The sequence below is a fragment of the Plecotus auritus genome (genome assembly GCF_963455305.1).
Source record: "Plecotus auritus genome assembly, chromosome: 4".
NCBI classification, from domain to species: Eukaryota; Metazoa; Chordata; class Mammalia; order Chiroptera; family Vespertilionidae; genus Plecotus; species Plecotus auritus.
In genome coordinates, this window is record NC_137775.1 from 147,148,312 (window position 1) to 147,164,948 (window position 16,637).

The following is a 16,637-nucleotide window of genomic DNA, read 5'->3' on the forward strand; positions in this document are numbered from 1 at the left end:
ATGCTAAATAGCACAACAACAGTTATTCATTTATGAACTGTGCAAATAGATAGACGGCTATCCAGGTCCCACACTGGCTACTGGGTGGCACACATTTAAAACAATATTTCTTATGTATATTATAGTCCCTTGCTTAGCCAATAAAGGGTCTATACAAAAAGATGTAGTAGAAAGCACAATAGGTAACATTGAATACTAAAAGAGAATATTCGAGCACCCAAAAGGAGATAGAAAAGGGGAAACAATAATAATTTTTAAATGAGGAAACAAACAGAAAATAAACAAAATGGCAGTACTAAATTAAAAAATCAACATTATATTAAATATAAATAGTGTAAATGCATAAGTTAAATGAGATTATCAAAGGGATTAAAAACATATGACCCAACTATATATGCTGTCTACAAGAACACACTGCAAACGTAATTACATAGGTAAGTTAAAAGGAAAAATATGGAAAAAAGATGTATCTTTTAAACAATCCTAACTCTAAGGGGCAGGTGTATCTAGTGAACAATAGCCCTCCAGGACCTGGGTATAAGGAGAGGGAGGTGGCAGGAGTTTCAGAGGGTAAGTAGTTAGTGAGGGCCATGGTGGAAGCTGGGATCCCATAAAATTATGAAGCAGCACCTTATGTTCCCATCACATGGTCACATGAAGCTGGAAACTGGCTAAAATAGATGGTTTAGAGAGTAAATCAAATTGGACTTATTCCCACCACCTCATCTTTCCAAAAGACCATCTTCTTAAAAATTAAACGATGTTCTTTTTTTCAAAATTTGAAAAAGGAGAATATCCATGGGGGGGGGGGGGGGGGGAATGTCACTGCGCCCAGCCCCTTTCATTGCAGCCATCCTGAAGTCTGTCATGTTGTTTGCCAAAGGCACTCGATTTTCAGATGGTCTGCTTTTGCAGCGCCTGCCTCTTTCCTGTTTGTTGTTGCCATGCTTTGGCTCCATTTCTCTCAGGTCCTATAGAGTCAGGGTCCTATTTTTCACCCTCATATTTATACCTTTACCTTTCAAGGAAAAAAAAGGCTACTTTGTATTATTGAAAGAGGACAGGATCATCTTAGATCCTTCACCTCTTCCTCCCCAAAACTTCTAGACCTGGGTCTTGCCCGATTCCAGATATTAAGGATAATAGGCATTTTAAGCAGATCAAGGTAGAAAAACAGTATAGATAATGGCTGGGTTACCCTTCTCCTACTCTCAAAGGGCTACTATCCCTGAAAATGCAAAAACAGTCTCCTGGGGGGGTGGGGGGTGCAGGGAGAGAGAATCCTCAGCAGGATTATGTCTAGCTCTGACACTAGTCACAATGTCCAGAACCCTTCAGACAAAGTCTAGGCCTCCTGGGGATAAAAGAATGGCCACCACCAAGAAGCACTCTTAACTACCAGAATTTATCTGTAGTGGCCATTCTTTTATCTGCTGTAAGCTTAGACTTGGAAAAAGAAGATGTGATACATATATACGGTGGAATACAACTCAGCCACAAGAAAAGATGAAATACTGTCATTTGTGACAACATGGATGGACCTTGAGAATATTAAACGAAGTGAAATAAGTCAGTCAGAAAAACCTGAGAACCATATGATTTCACTCATACGTGGAATATAAAACTGAAACTCATGAACACAGACAGCAGAGGAAAGGGGGTGGGGATGGGGTAAGTGGTTGGAGGGGGCTTAAAATATGGTGACAGAAGATGGCTTGACTTTGGGTGGTAGGCACATAGTGCAATATACATATCTTGTATCATAGAAATGTAAACTTGATATCTATGTGACCCTGTTAATCAAGGTCACTCCAATAAATTTTTTTAAAAAAATTTTTAAAGAATGCTTTTACTAGAGATCTGACCTTCTGTTAGTTCTTAAGATTTGAACTCCAAATGAAATCTTGTCAGAGATATTGTCATAGAGACAAGAGACTAACGTCAAAACAAACATATTATCATGGACTATTGCCTTTTCAGGGACAGTTTTGCTCAAAGCACTGTTCATTTAGACAGGGAAGTGAACTACCTGTCCTATCTAGCTATTTATACTGTCATTATTTCATTGGAGTGTCCAGTCTCCTGGTTCAGCTTTAAGATCCTGGTCTGAATTTTTGCAGCTGGAGGACTAGTCAGTTGGAAGGAAATGGCTCATGAGGGAAAAGGTCATGAACCATAAACATACTCTCAAAATTCTTCTTAATAACTCATCAATTGCTTGCTCAATCTTCCACTGAACTATAGAGAGAGTCTATGATCTTTAAACTGGCTTGCCCCCAAAGCAAACTGGTTTAGCTGTCCTTTAAGCAGGTCATGTTCATTTGGAATTTTGTTCTCTTAGTCTGGTTTTCCTCTGTCCTTCTCCAATTCTATTCTGCTTCTTTGAAAAGTTGGTTGCTCTATGCTAGGTCACAATATTATTGTTTGTTTATTTGTTTGTGTTGTTGTTGTTTTTTTATAGCACTTGCATATACCTGCCAAAATAAGAGGCCCAGAATGTCTAAGGTTAATGTTGTCTGTGTATATCTTGGGTGTACAAGTGGGTTTTAAATCCTTAGAAACCATGGACACTGGCTTACATTTATTTTCCTATTAATAAGACAACGCAGTTGAAATTTATCTTGAAGTTCAAAAGTAATTGTCAGCTTATTTGCAAATACTTTTCCTAGCCCAGGAATCACAGTTTTCCTCTGCATATTCACATTTATGCTGTGGTATGCTTATACATTGATCAAAATACATGCGCTGTATACAAAGAAAAAGCAACGAATTTTTTTGTTACAACATGGAATAGTTGTCTCTATGGGTGTCATCGTTAATATCTGTTTAAATGGAAAATTACAAGTATAGATAAAAAAATCTTGGTTAATAGATTTTTTATTATTAACAGATGTAAATCCTCTGATAGTAATTGGCAATAAAATCTGCTGTTTCCTTGTAGGCATTTTAGGTGACAGATAATATGCTGAATACTTTGCTGCTTATTTGCGTCAGATTTGTTTTGTTACCTTGAGGTGTCCCCTGATTGCCCTTAGACCCAGTTTTTTGTTTCAGGGAAACATTTGTAAAAATGAGCTTTTAATAAAAGTAGGTGCTTTAAATAAAATGCTAATTGTAAATTATTAGACATTATAGAAACATACAAAGAGTAAAAAGCATCTTACCCCTAGTCGCAGTGGGAACTACTGTAAACAACTTGGCACCTGTTCTTGCAAATAAAGTTTGTTGGGACAAGCCACACCCATTCACTTCTATATTGTCTAGGGCTGCTTTTGCACTACAACAGTGACGCTGAGTAGTTGTGAGAGAGACTATATGGCCAGAGAAGCCTGAAATATTTACCATCTGGCCCTTTATAGAAAGTTTGCTGACTCCTAATTTTATATGGCATATTCACTTCCAGAAGTGAGTGTGTTTTTTTTCTTCACGTGTGACTTTTCTGTTCAAATGCTTTGCCCACTTTTCCATTTTAAAAGCTCTTAATAATAATTATTTTAACCAATATTTACATATGGTTTTAATTTTTTTTTGGTTTTATGTTTTTTGGTATGTTCTAGGACAAATTTTCATCATTCTTACAAAATTTAAGATATTCCTACACATTTCTTTTCTAGAAGAAATTTAGAGTCAAGTACTCAAATTCCAAAAATATAGAGTTGATAATTTGATTCAAATTTTGTTAAACATATTTAGGCTGCAGGAGGCTAGGATAATTAACATATAATGATATTGTATATTCTCATTTAGTCAGATTTTTTCCCATTTAGTTAAGTCTTATAGTAACATTTTTTATATTTGTACATGTGTTTATGCTCATGTAGTTTTTTCTGGGTATAATAAGATATTTTAGAGTTCTCAATATGAATTAGAACTTTGTATCTTTAAAATTTCAATTTGATTAAGGATGGTTTATAATAATTCTCTTGAGTTTCATATTATCTTATTTTAAAATACTTTTAAAATTGAGATATAATTGACATATAACATTATATTAACTTTAATTACATTAGTTTTAGGTACAATATAATGATTATATATAATATATATATACCACAATATATATAGTGAAATTATTGCCATAAGTTTAGTTAACATCTATCACCACTTATAGTTACAAAATTTTTTATTTCCTTGTTGTAAAAACTAAGTCTTGTATTATCGTTTATCTGTCCCTAAATTCATTGCTTTTTTATTTTCTAAAAACCATATCCAGTGGCAAATAATTTATGTTCAATTCTAGTGTTTAGTCTCATTTAATACATTATTTTTTTCATATAAATAAAAAATGGTTTGTCTTTTTTTCTTAGAATAGTTTAGTAATTTAAAAAATTTTTTTAGAGATAGAGGAAGGTGGAAGAGAGGAACATTGATATGAGAGAGTAATATTGACAGGCTGCTGCCTGTACACTCCCTACTGGGAATCAAGCCTGCAACCCGGGCATATGCCCTGATCAGGAATTGAACCAGCAGCTCTTCACTGCATGGATGACACCCAACCAAATGAGCCACACTGGCCAGGGCAAAAGTGGTTTGTCTTTAATTGTAACAGAATTTCTTACACTTGAGGTTGCTAAGTAAGAGAAGGGACATTTACAAAGCCTTATTTTAGCCCAGTTACTCAGAAGACTTCCTCAACTTTGTTTCCTTTCCCCTTTCAACCACATTCAGAATGTCATCAAGTTCTTTCATTATTTTCTTTTCTTCATTCCTACCACCTTAGTGAAAGCTTTTATGTCTTGATCATGTTGTCCACAAAGACCAATTAAAATGGTGTGAAAAATAGACATAGGATCCCATGTCTGGCCTCTGGCATCAAAATCTAATTCAGTAGGCCCAGCATAATGCTATCAATTGGCAAAGTGTTTCTTCCATTAAAAAAAAAAAAAAAAAAAAAGCCTAACGCAAGTCTTTTTTTTTTTTTTTTTTTTTTTTTTCCCTAATCCTCACCGGAGGATATTTTCCCACTGAGACTGGTTGCTTTCTGCATATGCCCAGCCCGGGAGCTTGCAACTAAGGTACGTGCCTTTGACCTTGACTAGAATAGAAGCCCGGACCCTTCAGTCCGTAGGCCGACGCTCTATCCACTGAGCCAAACCAACTAAGTCCAAACCCAAATCTTGAGATAGAATTTGGAAATGATTATACTGGGATATACTGTGGAACTCAATAATCTAGAAACTTCTGCAACAGAAAGCAAAGTGATTTGCAAATTGCTCCACTGTCATAAAGAAAATATTTTGGCCACTCGGAGGGACGTTCCAGGCATTAGTTTGAATCTTAGCTCAGTCACATAACCCCTTCAGGTCAGCAGAAAGGTCAAAAAACAATTGGCCAGAGTTCAGAATGAGCATGCTTTTGAGATTTGTGGGAAGGAGAATTCAGATCTCAAGTCTGTAGACAATCTGGCCATAATTCATTTGTTATTGATACCATATGATTGCAATGACGTTCAATGGTGTAAGGGCAATACTTGCTGCCAAGACAAAAAAAAAATATTGCATGAAGCTTTCTGATTTTGGCCACTCATGTAACAAAGGTCTAATTTTGGTTATTTTCATTTTTTTTTAATCCCTCCAAGGACCTTGTGGTCATTCCTCGCTTCAATCTCCAACCATTCTATTCCCAATGGGTCAAGATAGAAATTTTTTTTAGATTTGCAGAGACTATCTCCTTTAAGATTACAAGGAGATGGAAAGAAAACATTTGGCCCGTAATTTATTCCACAGGTGAAATGTTACTTCTTTCTCTTTTATAAACAGTACCACCAGAATACAATCTTAAAGATCTAATGGGAGAGAGACTTGCCTATAGAATTTACTTTCTGCTGATGTTGGCAGTTGCCAGGGGGTGGGGAGGGGAGGAAGGAGGACCTCCCAACCCAGATCCATCCATTCTGGAAATGGTAAATGCTTTATTCTCCAGAGGATGGAAGAGTAAGTTATACTCACCTTCTAAGAATAAATGAAGTTCTTAGATTTGCCTAGTTGCAATGATATACTGAATTCAATTAGTTGAAATGAGCAATTCCTGGCACAGGCACTTATCCCACCAATGGATGCTCCTGTTTTGGCTTTGTTTGGTGAATTGGTAGTCAAACTGATCCTTATTATTCACACTGCCTCTTATTCTTCTGAGGGCCACATCTATCTAGCTGGCTTATTTGATTTTTGTCCAGAAAGATCCTAAAACTGAAGTGAAATAGTTCAAGCACAAAATCATGAGATGAGATGGGGATAATGAAAGGTGGTCCACAGCTAGATCGTTAAGTGGGGTATATAGGATTAAGATGGGCCTCTCCCAAGATTAATCATCTTGCTGCAAGGGATAAGCTTTTTACACCTTGGCAGTATTTGCTGAAGGTGGGAAATGATCACAACACATTTTATTGCAGTTTGGGGGCTACTTCTAAAAAGTTATTTAATGCAACACTTTAACAAGAAGTAATGTGCTACCAGTGTCCTTTATATGGATGAGATGAGGGGAACAATTAATTTAGAACAGCCTCCTTCTCACTAGCATTCAAGGACATGAAATCTGGGCGGCATCCCAGACACTTTCCTCTCTCATCCACATCTGTCAGGTAATCAGCCACTTCTCTATGTCCTATTGCCCGCACTAGTTACCCATGTGCATTGTGCATGTTAGGAAGTATGTACAATAAAAGATAATCTCACCACGCAGACAATTTCAATGTCTTTAAAGAGTCAAATGTTTCTGTTCCAGTTACTATTGCCCAAATTCAGTGGCATACAATTGAATTAAAAATGAAAACAATGATTCATAAATTTTTGTGGATCAGGAATTTAACCTGGACACAGACTGGACTGCTTATGTCTGTTATACCATGTCTGGGACATTAACAGGATGACAACAGCTGAGCATAGGAATCACCTGGATGCATCTTCACCCCCATGTCTGGCAGTTGATGCTGGTTATTGGCTGAGACATCAGCTGGATTACTGGCCAAATCCCCTGTGCATTGTCTCTGCCTGTGGGCTAGCTTGGTCTTCAATGCAGAATACATACCCTCTAGGTTCTAAGAATGTGTGTCCTAAAAAGACAGGGCAGATGTGAAAGATGTTCTCATTATCTAATTTCAAAAGGCATGTGGCATCAATTCCATTGTACTCGGCCGAGATAGTCACAAAGGTCTGCCCAGCTCGACTCTATAGGTTTTCCTTTGGGGGCTCCAAATAAGAAGACAGACACATTTTCCTCCTACTCACCTCTTATTCTTAAGAGGTTGTTTTATAGTATATGCAAAGAAAAATGGCAGGGATATTGTCCTATTTCCTAGGAACCAAAAGAGAGACTATGAAGAAGGAGGCATTGGCATCTCACTACAGCAGTACCGGGGAGAGGGGTGTCTTGAGTAAATAAGTCAAGATTGCTCATCCTAGACTCAGACAGCAGACAGAACGTCAAGCAGAAGAGCCTCTGTTGCTGTCACCTACAAAGCAACAAGTTTAAGAAGTCTAACTGAGGGTTTCCCGCTTGGGATCACAGCAGTTACTCTCACAGTCCTGGGGGTCTTTGAAGAACAAACCTTGTGGAGTAGGCTGAGGAAACAAAAGGAACAGCTCTTCAAATCCACCTTACTGGGATATCATTCAGCCGTTAGACCTAGAAAGTCCAGGATTAACAAAGGCCCGGAGTCTTCTAACTCACTTTCTATAGAAGTTATCAGAGCAGCTCAATTATCTAATCCTGCAGCAAGTTTCAGGAACAGCTGTTACCCCGCCCCCCGCCCGGGGCTTAATAGAGATGAAATCTCAGAATGTAAGTACAGTTGCTCATGCCAACCAGGAAGATGGTTATAACACCTAGGTTGGGGTGAATACTACATGTGAGATTCTGTGAGGTCTTTGGTTAAATGATGAATAAGGCAACAGTCATCCTAGAGGAAAACCTGAACCAGTGCATATCAGATGGATGCAGGGGTGGGCAAACTTTTTGACTCGAGAGCCACAATGGGTTCTTAAACTGGACCGGAGGGCCAGAACAAAAGCATGGATGGAGTGTTTGTGTGAACTAATATAAATTCAAAGTAAAGGAGTGGAGGGGAGAGCAAGAGAACCCTCCGCTCTTTTGGCTCCGAGGGCCGGATAGAACAGCCGAACATCCGGCCCGCGGGCCGTAGTTTGCCCATGGCTGGATTAGAGACACTAAAGGAAAAGGAGAAGTCAGAAAATTGTGCTAGTAATAATCAGGCCTGTCTTGCTTTGCACGGTTGCAATTATACATAGATTTCAGGTGCCACCCTTTAGTTAAATGATACCAATACCACAACAACACAGTTTGGATTTCAATTACCACAATACATTCATGTGACCTTCACTGCTAGACATTCAATCCACAAATCACTACATACATAACAGATGCCCATTGTGTCCAGTGACCAATCACATCGCTTCTTTCAAAGTCTATCAGTGATTGTCCACCACACATCTGTTATTCAGTTCACACACGGACGTGTGCTTGTGCTGCCTCCCTGTCTCCCACTGATAATCCTACATAATATTAGAAACAATGGATAATCAAAGAAGAATAATGACTTAGAGATCAAGGCCAACAAAGATGAAAGAAACAAAAAATGATAAGGCTTCCAGTGAAATTCAAGTTGAACATAAATGGAGTTATGGAGAGAAATCGCTGTCTGTGGGGATGTTGACACTGTCACTGTTTGAGAGACTCTAGGTGTGCAGAGGAAGTCAGTGAAGGCAAATTTAGTGACTCAAATGAATAAAATGCTTGTGATAAAAAAGATAAAGATGTCCCAGAAGAAGGCACGCTGGCAAAAAACCCTCGCGTTAAAGACACTCTCTGACATTGGAAACACAATGTCAGAAGCTGAACCAAATTTAGAAAGGAGCATGACAGCTCTCAGAGGCATAATAAAGATGCTCTCTACGCTGTAAGTACTACAATGAGAGGGAGGGTGAACACAGCTCATATTGTGCTCGATAAGATTTCTACAAATAAAAAATAACATTTCAGTGTTTCTAATGTTTTAAATGCAAGTGTATTAAATTACTTTTTAAAATGTCCCTGTATGTTTATAACCTACAGTAAAAAAGTTTTTAATGTGTTGACACAAATTTTTAAAGGTCCCAGAACAATGGTAACTTCCCCCCTTTGGTTAATAAGAATGCTTTGCACCCTCTGCGCAGTCATTTTTATGGTCTCTCACTACTGAGCAAAGCAAAGATGGCCTGTGTATCTGAGCTGGGTGGTTACAATGGGAAGGGAAGCGACACGGTAGACATAACGTAAAGTGAAACTGCAAGGACCATGGTTAAGTGGTTGTGAAGAACAGGTTGGAGATTACACAGGGCCGAGCAAAAGTAGGCTTACAGTTGTGAGTACGCAAAACATAGTTTATTCTTGTATTACTATTTATTAATTACTAGAGGCCCGATGCACGAAATTCATGCAAGGGTAGGCCTTCCTTTCCCAGGCTGCCGGCACCAGCTTCCCTCCGGCACCTGGGACCCGGGCTTCCCTCCCAGCCCCGGCTTTGTCCGGAAGGTCATCTGGAAGGATGTCCAGTCTAATTAGCATATTGCGCTTTTATTATTATAGATTGTATTGCTTTCCATATGAACAACTGTAAACCTGCTTTTGCCCCAATCTGTAGTGGGTATGCTTAGCAGGGAGCAAAAATACATACAGAGTTGTTAGAAGAAGAAAAATGGGAAAAGAACCTTTTTTTGAAGACAAACTCCAAGACAGGTTTGGTTTAAGAAAAGGACAGTTGTGACCTTTAGAAACAGTATGATTATTTAGGAAAGATTCAGATATGTAAAATATCTGATGTGACCGGGCACCGAAATTTGACAATTTGTGATACGGTTGGGGGACAAGCACACAAACTATAAGTAAAAGGAATACTTCTCATTCTCATACCATCTCATATAACAGTTATAATTTATATAGTGCAACAAATTTATTTTTTAAAGTCTACTTTTAAAAAATGTAAAGAGCTTCTGCATTTTCTAAATCTGGCTGGTTTAGCGCTAACTGGTATGGCTCAGTTGGTTGAGCATTGTCCTGTGCACCAAAGGGTCAGGGTCATGGGTCTGATTCCCAGTCAAGGCACGTACAAGAGGTAACCTATCCATGTTCCTCTCTCACATCAATGTCTCCCTTAACCGCTCTCTCCCTGTCTCTCTTTCCCTCTCTTTCAAATCAATAAAAACATATACTCATGTGAGGATTTAAAAATAATAAACATAAATAAATCTGTCTGGTTTAGGTATGGTTATTTTTAAAAGATAAGTTGTCCTCCTTGAAGATTTGCCTCTTTAGTGACAAATATCACCTTTCTGCATCTTAAAGAGACTCTATTTCAGAATTAAGGCGGACAAAGACAGTTAAAAGAGGGATGTACATCAGTGTCCTAGGGTCAGGAAAAAAAGAACTTCTATGGGAAGAGTGATGAACAAGAGGATCCTGCTAGCGGAGAGAGAAGACCATGCCTCACAGGAGGAATCAGAACTGAGATTCCTGCCCTCCAGAACTTCAGCTAGAAAGGCTATTGTTCTGTAGTGTGAAGAGCAGTCCTCATTCACCATATTTGTTGACGTGATTCATTAAGTTGGATAAAGTACAGAAAATAAAAGTTCTTTATGATAAGCCAGATTCCATGAGTGGGAATTCCTGGGAGTCAAATCTGGAGAGAATACGCCCCAGTGTCAGAGACTTTCCAGTAACCTCTCTGTTCCACTCTCCACTCCTCCCTAAATCACTCACCCAAGAAACACTTTGCTGGACGCTGAAGTGGCCACAGCTGTGGTCCTAAGAAAACATCAGGATACAAAATGAATCATTCCTTCTTTTAGTTAACTTTTTTTTGAGCATGCAGCATAAAGGACAGGTGCTATTAGAATAATAAACACCATTAAAGTGTTTGGAAGTGCAGCCAGTTTCCATGAACAAAAGCTTTCCAAAGAGCCATAAATTTTTGTAAGGTCAAAGAACTAAAATTTTCCCTGTATCAGTATTAAGCAAAAAGGTCATTAATGCTTCAGGGGACTGTAATGGGTCTGGAAGAGGTTGACTTAATCCTCCCCTTCTGCAGTTTATCAGTTCACCCTGTATGCCTCTTCCACTGCCAGACCCCTGGCTGGCTGGAGCAGAGCCAGTGGCTGACGCCCTGCCCAGCCAGGCAGGGCCTGCAGATAGCCACCCAAACTGTCAAGGTCTTCTATGACTTATGTAGATTCATCCTCAGATGAGGATCACCATCTCCATCCCTCCCTGCTCCTCCCATCTCCACCCCCCCCCAAAAAAAAACCCTGAGATCAGCCCTCTATGCTCCCAATGAAAAAGGAGAGGTACTTATAGTCTTTTAGTCTATCAGGACTGAAAAAATGCAACTCCCAAAGCATTTAGGATTGTAGGTATAAAGACCAGGTCCTTCAGTCACAACAAGGATCCTCAGAGAAAAGAGAGGACAAGCTTACAGATGCTACAGGTGCTTGGACTCACATGTTGTCCCCAAAAGTTGAGCTTGTCCTCTAATGTTAAAGGGGTTAGGTTTGATCATCATTTTGTCATAGATGCCATCTCTCAGGAAGCTGATAATAAACTATAATATTTTAAACTTGTACTATATCCAGGGTGTGTGTGTGCATGTGTGTGTGTGTGTGTGTGTGTGTTTTCTTATTTAAATCCTACCACCTATAATGCAGAAAGTATTTCATTGCACAAATATGAAAAAGAATACTTAATGACTTTCTCAAAGATACTGATTTTAGCTGGCTTGACTGCCAAGAGTTCCAGGCAATGAGGATCCAGTTTTCTTAAGGAAAACTATCTTTCACTCATCTTCCAAAGTAACTCAAATCATTGTCTAGACAGTTTCTGGTCTTGCAGTTTTTTGAGCCCTTCCTAATGAGATCCTAAAAATTTGCTTTCTTGAGTTTTTCATGCACAATAAATACACTCTCACCTCCCCACTCCAGCCTATCTAATGTGAGACGTCACAGACAATCCTTCAGGAAAAGAAATGACTAGTTGCAAATAATTCCCTTCCATTGATTTGTAGACAGTTCCATTAACATCACCCAACTTTCCATGCTGTGGTTTTCAAATAAGTCCCAGTGCTCAGACAGTATTCTTCGTCTATTTATCTTTAGTCTCAATAGCAATATAATATATATATATATATATATATATATATATATATATATATATATATATATATATAGTAGAGGCCTGATGCATGAAATTCATGCAAGAGGAGGCCTTCCTTCCCCTGGCTGCTGGCACCGGCTTTCCTCTGGCTCCCGGGACTCAGACTTCCCTTGCAGCCCCGGCTTAGTCCAGAAGGTTGTCCAGAAGGACGTCCGGTCTAATTAGCATATTATGCTTTTATTATTATAGTTACCAATATTAAAATAACTGTGCTGTCCTTTTAAGAATTTACCTTCATGTATGAATACAAATAATGGATCAACTTATCAAAGAGACTTATTATGTAAGAACTTTATTATGAAAGAGTTTAATGATGGCAAACATTCATTAATGAGTGTGTACATTTCATGAAGGAAGACTGATATATTCCAAATACACATTGTTAAGTTAAATATTATTTCTACCCCAAGAGAAACACCTCCCCCCCCACCCTTTATCCTAATGTAAAATTCTGGAGTTGGCTTTCAAAGCTGTATCTTGGCTCTGAAATCTTCAACTCACCATCCTCAGGGTTCCAAAACACACCCTATCTTGCACCCCTTGCGAAGTTACTGCCTCTGAACACACACAGCTGAGTTCCACAGAGTGTTTTAGCAATCATGGGATCTAATTCCCACAGCTTGCTCTGAGAGCTGAGATTTATGATCCCAATAAAGATTTCAACAGAAAAATGAGGGTAAATTGCTCTGAGGAACTCATTTTAAAATACTGCCCTAAAATTCCTCACTCACCACCCCATTTATCATGGGTTGAAATAAAAGCACATATGGGCTAATATTACAGGGTCTAACAGGGTGAAAATGTTCTAAAACTACTAACAGTACTGTATTACCTCTGAAATTCCCTTTTGGAACAATGATCTTGATTGAAAATTTTTAAAAATATCAGACAAAACTGTTAAGACATAAATGGTGAACAAAAAAAGAACACTGTTAGGAGAGACATTTACCTTTAACCATTTTAACAAGCAAGCTTAAAAATATTAATAAGTTAAGCCCTAGCCAGTTTGGGTCAGAAGATATTGCATCAGCCTGCGGACTGAAGGGTCCCGGGTTTGATTCCCATCAAGGGTACATGCCTGGGTTGCTGGCTCGATCCCCAGTATGGGGCATGCAGGAGGCAGCCGATTAATGATTCTCTGTCATCACTGATATTTCTCTCTCTCTCTCTCCCTTCCTCTCTGAAATCAATAAAAACTATATTTTAAAAATATTAATAAGTTTCTGGTGTAAGAGATGGCTGGCTAGTCCCTGACAGCCTCACCCACCTTCCCACTAGAACACCCCTGAAACTGCAGGCAAGAATGAGAATGCCTATCACCACTAAAAAGCCAGTGGTGGCAGCCAGCCTAGTGAGACCCGGGAAGGTTTCCACCTTTAAGCTGATCGAACTCAAGTGCGAAACACCATCGGGGCTCAGGCCTGCACAAGGAGGAAAGCTGACGCCTGAGAAAGGCGCGCAGGTGTTTGTCTTGTTCCTCACTCCTCTGTGCAGATGCTGCCTTCAGACATTGCATCCAGGATGATGTCTCCGTTGTCTTTCTGATTCCCTGCTCACCTCCCATAAAAAGCACCTGTCACATATATCATATGTCTGTCCTGCTTTTCTGCTCCATATACGGTTTTAAAAAGCTATCTATGTTAGTAATGTATGCCTATTGGGGAAAACTTGGGGAATCAGATAACTACAAAAAAGAAATAATCCCGGGAGATACCTGACATCAATATTTTAGCAGACTTTACCATCTGTATGTATTCTCACGTAGCTAATCCCCTTAGCAGCGCTTGGTACTCCCAGTTCTAGCCTTGTCATCTGCCCATCCCCCTGAAAAACAGTTTCACACTCTCTTCTCTTCCCATAAACCTTCACTTCCCCGCTCTGGTTCCTACTCTGCTGAAGACTTCAACTCATTCAGAACAGATCTCTCTACAAAATACACCAGGCACAGGTCTTATCCCATGCACTTTGCCTTCTGTCTGCTCCTGGGACAAACCCTCCACTTTGTACTGGGTCCCATTCCCATCTCCTCCTCAGGATTTTATTTCCACTCCTGGCTCACCATTTCCTCCCTTCTTTAATGGGTCATTCCCAATGAGAAAATATACCATAATATTCCCTTTTTAGAGAAGCCTTGTCATGACCCCATATCTCTCTCTGCTCCTGCCCATTCACAGGAAAAGTGCTTGCAAGAGTTGTCCATGCTCAGTGTTTATGTTTGTCCTCTTCTATTCCTTTCTATACAACACAGTTCAGCCTGGGTCTCCTTTGTCCTGAAGATGCCACCCATCTTCTGGTCTGTGCCATACCACCACAACTTTGTTAAGCCCCAGAGCTTATAGGAATCTGCAAAAGTCCTATCAATTCCACAGCTCTGCTCACCTGTGGATTCAGATGAAGTGCCACACTACAGGGCTTAAGATCTGTCTTCCTGGATAGCCATTCAGGGACCCAGTGATGTGTCCTCATGACCAGTGGAAAACAGGAGTCAAGCAGAAAAGAGAGAATTGATCCAGAAGGATACATGAGGAATAATCAAGATACCCTCTACCCTCTTTTTCTGTTTTTTTTTTTCCTTTTTATTGCAAACTGATGTTTTATTACATATCTGTACATATGCATGTATATACACTCCTTGATGGCAAAAATCCAATATTTTATGTTTATAGCAATATCACCAGATCTTAGACCATCATAGTAGGCACTCAACAAATATTTTTGTTAGAAAATGAAGATTCAATACTCACAATTTCTCATCTTGTCCTTTGCACACAACACAAAAGCTTTTGGTTTTCTTGTAGCATTGACTGCACTGTCCTTCAAAATCCAGCCCCAGCCCAAATTTTCAGCCTCATCATATGCATCTGACCATTATCAAACCTACATTTCAGCCATTCCAAACAGACCTGAGCTTTTGTATACTGTTTAATTTTCACTTACTGATCATTCCTATTAGTTTGTCACAAACCACTTTTCTGGAAGCTCCTTTTTCTCATCTTAACTTCAAATGTCTTCCCTACCTTCTTCCCCTGACAGTAGGAAAAGTTATTTACTCTTTTCTGTTTGCCCAAAAGTGCTTCATTCACACTCATTTAAAAGCATCTAGACCCTGGCCAGATAGCTCAGTTGGTTAGAGCATTGTCCTGATACACCAGGCTCAATCCCTGGTGAGGGCACATACGAGAATCAACCAATGAATGCATAAATAAGTGTAACAACAAATCAAAGTCTCTCTCTCTCTCTCTCTCTCTCTCTCTCTCTCTCTCTCTCTCTCTCTCTCTCTCATCAAAGTCTCTCCCTCCTCTCTCCCTAAAATCAATTTTTAAACATTTAAAAGCATCTATCAGATTATTTTATAATGATATACTTATGTCTCTATCTTTCTACAGGACCAAGGGCTCTGTAACAGTATTGACTTTCGCTTGCTCATTTTTACCTCTTTGGCTCCATAGTGCCTGAAGCAAAGGAGGCACTCCATAAATGTTTGTTGAATGACTTATCCATACCCAGTAACACCACTGACTAATAAAAATAAAATGTGCTTTGTCCTCATACCAGTTGACATTCTTTTTTGTTGTTGTTGTTCTGATCCTGCTGGTTTTGGACTGAGAAGAAATTAATCTTATTTATCCATTGTACCTCATTTCTCTAGATTTGGCCAATGATTTCACCCTGACAAGATGGTTTTCTTTTTTTTTTTTTTTCAAACTTTTATTAAGGTATTATATGTGTACATATCTTACCATTGCCCCCCCCACCCCACTCCCATACCTGCCCTCACCCCCCAATGTTTTGCATCCATTGGTTACTCTTATATGCATGCATACAAGTCCTTCAGTTGATCTCTTATTTCCCCCACCTCTCCCTAACCTTACCGTTGTAATTAGACACTCTGTTTGATGCTTTACTGCCTCTGTAACTATCTTTTGGTTCATCAGTTTATAATGTTTTTCATTATCCCTAAATGAGTGAGATCATGTGGTATTTTTCTTTCATTGACTGGCTTATTTCACTTAGCATAATGTTCTCTAATTCCATCCAGGTGTCTACAAATGGTAGTAATTCCTTCTTTTTTATGGCAGCATAGTATTCCATTGTGTAGATGTACCATAGTTTTCTGATCCAGTCATCTGCTGACGGGCACCTAGGCTGTTTCCAAATCTTAGCTATTGTAAATTGTGCTGCTATGAACATAGGGGTGCATATATCCTTTCTGATTGGTGTTTCTGGTTTCTTAGGATATATTCCTAGGAGTGGGATTACTGGGTCAAATGGGAGTTCCATTTTCAGTTTTTTGAGGAAACTCCATACTGTTCTCCACAGTGGCTGCACCAGTCTGCATTCCCACCAGCAGTGCACGAGGGTTCCTTTTTCTCCGCATCCTCGCCAACACTTGTCGTTTGTTGATTTGTTGATGATAGCCATTCTGACAGGTGTGAGAT